This window comes from Perca fluviatilis, unplaced genomic scaffold (assembly GCF_010015445.1).
Source record: "Perca fluviatilis unplaced genomic scaffold, GENO_Pfluv_1.0 PFLUV_unplaced_scaf_4, whole genome shotgun sequence".
NCBI lineage: Eukaryota > Metazoa > Chordata > Actinopteri > Perciformes > Percidae > Perca > Perca fluviatilis.
This window is the reverse complement of record NW_024375715.1, coordinates 232,495-238,762: the sequence shown is the minus strand read 5'-3', so window position 1 is coordinate 238,762 and position 6,268 is coordinate 232,495. Positions and strand designations below refer to the sequence as shown.

The following is a 6,268-nucleotide window of genomic DNA, read 5'->3' as shown; positions in this document are numbered from 1 at the left end:
TGGACTACAGGCCAGGAGGTTCCATGAAAGATGGAATTTCCCTAACTGCTTAGGAACTATGGGTGGGAACACGTATACATAAACTAAAAGAGAGAAAAAAGGAAAGGAGCTATATGAAGAAGCAAAGGAAAAACAGCGGAAGTCATCAGGAGAATACACCTTCAAAGTCCGTGGACCTCCCTGGGCAAGGAGAGTGGTGAGAATCTGTGACTTAAACAGCCTGATCCTGCCTCTGTTAAAGTAGCACAAGAATGTAATTCTCCGCCCAACATCTTATGTTTATACACCAATGCAGATCAATTTCATAACAAACTGCCTGAACTTGCTGTTCATTTGAGATTACTCCCGCTTATTCATATAATAGGAATCACCGAAGTTAAATCAACGAGTCCTAAGCAACAGATGATCCCATCGGAATTTAACTTGGATGATATAGAGGATTATAATATGTTTTCAAGGAATATAGAGAATGATATAGGTAGAGGCTTACTGCTTTATGTACACAAAACTTTAGAAGCAAAAGAAATGGCAACTGTTTCAGAATTCCAAGAAAGTATTTTTGTTAAGATTAAATGTAGTAATAACGAGAACGTGATTATCGGATTGATGTACAGGTCAGATAGTGGAACAGAGAGCAACAATGATAACCTTTTGGTTTTACTAGAAAGTGTAGACTATAAAACATTCATGTAAATTAATTATGGGGGATTTTAATTTGCCAAATATAGATTGGAGATTATTAGAAGTGAAGGGAAATAACCCCATATCATTAGAAACAGATTCTTGGATTGTATTCAAAATGTATGGTTGTTCCAACATGTTTTAGAGCCTACAAGGTGGCGAGGTTAGCAATACACCACATGTACTGGATCTTATTGTAACAAATGAGGAACACATGATAGATAACATTCAATATCTAAGCCCTTTAGGCAAAAGTGATCATTGTGTCTTGTTGTTTAAGGTAATTTGTTATACACAAATGTTAAATAACGTACCCGTAAGAAGGATATACAATAAGGCCAATTATGATGAAGCATGTAGGGAATTAGAGAATTTTGATTGGATATCACATCTATCTAATTATGATGTTAATAAAAAATGGGTACTAATAAAGTCTAAGTTGAAGTAAATAGAGGAGAAATTTGTACCTATTGCTAAAAGTAGGCCCCATAATAACAATAATAATAAAAAACACTTCTTTCCAATAGATGACAATACAAAAACAAAAAGAAAAGAAAAAAATAATCTTGGAAGGAAAGCATTACGAAGTGGAAAACCGGAAATACAGCAGGCTTATTGGAGAGTTCGAAACATTGTGAGGATGAGAACGCGAAATGTAAAGAGAAAATATGAAGAGGAATTAGCCATGCAATCTAAATATAAACCAAAGGTTATATGGAACTACATAAATAAAAGGACAAAAATAAAAACAGCAGTGGGTGATCTATATTGCAATCAGAATAATACTAATTCTATAAAAACAGAGAAAGATACTGAAAAGGCAGATATATTGTCAGAATACTTCTGCAGTGTATTTTTTGAAGAGCCTGACGGGCAGATACCCAAAATACCAAGGTTGAAAGTTCAGCAAACAGATAATCTTGAAATAACAGTTGAAGATACAAAACGGCTTTTACAGAAAATTAATGTATATAAATCCCCTGGACCGGATTTGATACATCCTAGGATTTTGAAGGAACTGGCGACTGAGATTGCTGAACCGCTAACCGTACTATTTAACAAATCATTAGAGGATTTAGTTTTACCAAATGATTGGAAAGAGGCTCAAATTAGTGTAATTTTAAAAAAAGGAAATAAATCTCTAGCTGGAAATTATCGACCAGTCAGCTTGACGTCAGTTGTTAGCAAATTGATAAGGACATATATAGTCAATCATATGGAAAGTAATAAATTATTTAGTAGTAAACAATATGGCTTCATATCTGGGGGGTCAACTTCTCTTCAGTTACTCACAGTTTTTGATAAATGGTCACAAGCCTTGGATAGAGGACAAACAGTTGACTGTGTTTATCTGGACTTTCAAAAAGCCTTTGATACTGTCCCTCATAAAAGACTACTAACAAAGTTAAAATCTTATTGTTTAGACACCAGAGTTATTTATTGGATACAGGATTTTTTGCACAATAGAAAACAACAGGTGGTAGTGAATGGTGCTGCCTCAGATTGGAAGCCGGTGACATCTGGGGTCCCACAGGGATCAGTCTTGGGCCCTGTTCTCTTTGTAATATATATAAACGATCTGCCAGATATGATACAGTCAGTTTACCTTTTTGCGGATGATACTAAAATTATCAGAATAATAACAAGTGACACAGACCGAGCCCATCTTCAAGAAGATCTATGTAGAATGACCAAATGGTGTGACCAGTGGCTATTAAAGATGAATCCCGAAAAGTGTAAACATTTAGATATTGGGGAAAGAAATGACACTGTAGCCAATTATGTAGTTGGGGACATAGTGGTTAATCCTCTACATGAGGAGATGGACATAGGTGTTGTGGTGGATGGTTCACTTCAATTCCACACACATATTTCTGAAAAAGCTAAAAAAGCAACATCTATGATGGCAATAATAATAAGAACTTTTCAAAATGTATGTAAGGATATAGTTTTACCTTTGTACAAATCCCTGGTAAGATCCCATCTTGAATATGCAAGCTCAGTCTGGTGTCCATATAAATTAAAATATGTAGACAAAATTGAAAGGGTACAGAGAAGAGCTACTAAATTAATTCCAGGAATGAAAAATATGTCATATGAAGATAGATTGATGAAATTAACTTTACCAACTCTCAAATTTAGGAGATACAGAGGAGATATACCCATAGTCCACCTGCCCCCCCCCTTTTTCATCTGTATCTTGTTTTGTTCTACTTGTTTTGTTTGCTCGTTTTGTTTTGTTATGTTTTTATAATCTACCCTGCCCTGTAAAGCGACTTTGAGTCCATGAAAAGCGCTATATAAATTCAATTTATTATTATTTATTATTATTATTATTATATGATTCAGGTATATAAGCTTGTACAGGGAATATACGATGTAACAGTTGAACCTATCTTTTAGTTTTGGAAGAATACGTACGAAACGCGAGGGAATTCTTTAAAACTCTACCCTAGAACATGTCTGTCTGAAAAGAGAAAGAACTTTTTTACACTCCATGCGGTAAAATCATGGAACAAGTTTCCAGAAGAAGTGGTATGTTCCCCTTCCATTAACTCCTTTAAGAATAGGCTGGATGCATTTTGCCTGTCAAAGGGTGTTATGTATAATTATAGAGCTTGTCAGTAACTTATGTAATTAATTTATGTAATTTATTTATGATTTGTTAGAAAACTTCAATTATGAAATTAATGTGTTTTATAAAATGTTCAAATGTGAACTTATATGTATATATATATATACTTGTTTGTGTTTTTAGAGTCTGGAATAGAGGATTGTATATCCTGTACCAGAAATCTTTTCAATAAATTTCAATAAATACATCCAGGCCCCTGCAAACTCTGGTTCTCTCTACTTTAATTATAAAGGGTACGTTCTCCGTTGTATTGCTGGCCTTAGTTGATGCAGATTACCGCTTCCTGGTGGTTGATGTGGTGAGCTATGGCAGCAACAGTGATGGAGGCATCTTTGCCAATTCTGTGCTGGGAAAGGCACTCAGAGATGGAACTCTGAATGTTCCCCACCAAGTGAACTTCCAGGTGCTCCTGAGCTGGGAAAAGTTAACCATGTCATTGTGGCGGATGAAGCTTTTCCGCTGAAACCATATCTCCTCCGGCCATACCCTGGACGCCACCTCCCCACAGACAAGAGAATTTTCAATTACTCGTTCGGTCCCGGGCGGGCGCATCTCTGAAAATGTATTTGGCATCCTCAGTCAACGTCCGGTTTTCCAATGAACTTTACAGGTTCAACCAAGTGTTGTTGACAAAGTTGTCAAAGCTGCTTGTGCACTGTGCAATTTCTTTCCTCGAACGAAATGACCAGAATCATGCCACAGAGGATGACCATGATTGTGAGCAAACACTACAAGGCTTTGAACATTGTAGGGGCAGCGGGCATCTGTGGAGGCACAAAATGTCCGAGAACTGTACAAAGAGTACTTCAACTCACCAACAGTAGAAGTTGCTTGGCAGTATGACCATGTAAACCATGGTCTGGGGGAACAGATCAAATCAAACTGTAAATTTGAGCCATGTTCATTACATTTCCCATTGTGAAAACCGCTTGTGTGTGTTTATGTGTATATATACAATTTCTGTGAAGTTGAATACACTATCAAATCTATTGCATCTTATTCTTCATTAATTAATATGCCAGCACTCACCACAGCAAATTAAATATTTTTGATATAACATGTTCTATCAAAGTTAAAGCATAGTTTTTGCAAAATGTAAAGTATTTGGTCACTTCAACATATACTTATTTAAGTAAAAGTCACTTATGCACAATTTCTTTGGGAAAAATGAAACATTTTTTTTCATGAACTACAAGTTACAATAATAATCACAAAGTATAAAAGGGAGGCAGAAAAGGTAGTGCAAATAAGTCACAATGACTGTAGTGCAAGTGAACAGTAGTGCACGTACAAATTCAACTATTTCTTGAATGTAAATAAAAATACAAATAAAATGGCATGTATATATATATATATATATATATATATATATATATATGCAAAAAACAGCAGTGCAAATAAATCACAATAACACAGTTCAAGCCGAACAATGCAAATAAACATTTATGAAATAGCCATTTTCAACTATATTTCTTGAATGTAAAAACAAAACACTAAAAATACAGAATTAAAATGCATGTAATAAACATCTATTGGGGTTGCCAAGAAGTTGTAGAGCAGCCATAGTTTGTTGGGGTCTCGTGGGTGACCTGATGGTAGGACACCCGGCAACTGCTGAGGAAAAAAAGCAGAAGAGGCCTGAACAAACTTAGCATCATGCAACAGCTGATGTCTTTTATATTTGACTGAAGACTGTACGGCTGGGGACAATCTCCTTAGTGCTGGTATCAAGCCAAGAGCAAACAAGTAATTATCATCATTTTGTTGCTCTCTTTGTTGCTCTCTGTGCTCCTCTTTCTCTCTGCTGCATTCCTCTTTCTCACTTTCCCTGGCTTCTTTGGATAAGAGGTCCGGTCCAAGAAGTCTGGTGTCTCTGGCCGTTTTCTTTTGTTTACAGTAGACCTTGTCACAGTTTGGCTGGAGAAGGATGATCCTGGAGGCGTGCTTGCTTTGAACACTGTAAAGATAAATTCAGTTTACATCAGAAACAATAACTCACACTGTGGGCCATGCCACACTTCATACCCATCTTGACAAAATACTCCAGAGCTTAATGTTGAATTACGAATTTAGTTTAGATTCATACTAATTTTAATGTACCATATGTCTGGCAACAAAATTTCAGCAGATGTTACCTATACACAGAACACAAACTAATATATTGAACTAGAGGTGTGATCGCATGGTGAACAGGGAACATGCAATTATATCATGTTAATCAATGTTTAATGTCAATGCATTATAGTATAGCTCACACAGCTATGTATTGTAATACCTTCGAAATTCAGTTGATGTGCGAGGAACTCCATGACCTTCATAAATTTCCACAGCTTCTTGATTTTAGCAGCCTGTCCCAACCGGCAATCATCTTCGCGCTTTTTTCTTGTATATGTATCTCGCAGGCTTTTCCATTTCTGTTTTACCTCCTCCACTGCAGCACACAAACGATGGCGATTGTCAAAAGTTTGTGGGAAAAAAACTACAAGCCTATGTACATGAAAGACAATTAAGTGAAATGAAACTCACCATCAAGGCCCATTTGCTCTGTAATACACTCCATAGCAGTTCTCTTTTGTCAAGATTTTTGTAGTCCCGCTGGCGTTTGTCATAAAGTGCTTTATGTTCCGACACCAACGAGACCAGCAGCTCTACATTCATCTTGCCTTGCATCTTCCTCGTCTTATTTCTTCCCGGCAGTGTAGAACGCTACTTGGCGTATATCTTCTTCACCGTTACGTATGCATGCTTGGCAAGACCGTTTTGTGTTTGAGCCACAGTTGTGTTTACTGTAACTTCAGAAGCTCCAGACACGTGAGCAAAAGTGGCAATCTCATTGGTCGGATAGTTTTTCACGCGGGGGCGTACAAAAAAAAACGAACCCAAGGCGTTTTTAAAAAATGACGCTTTTACGTGGGTTTTCACGTCGGTGTGCACACTCACATTGGCTCCCTT

General features: G+C 36.7%; 1 pseudogene; it reads right to left on the bottom strand.

The window, feature by feature from the left end:
- Positions 1-3,575: 3,575 nt before the first annotated feature.
- On the bottom strand, positions 3,576-5,986 carry LOC120555231 (annotated as a pseudogene).
- Positions 5,987-6,268: the final 282 nt, after the last annotated feature.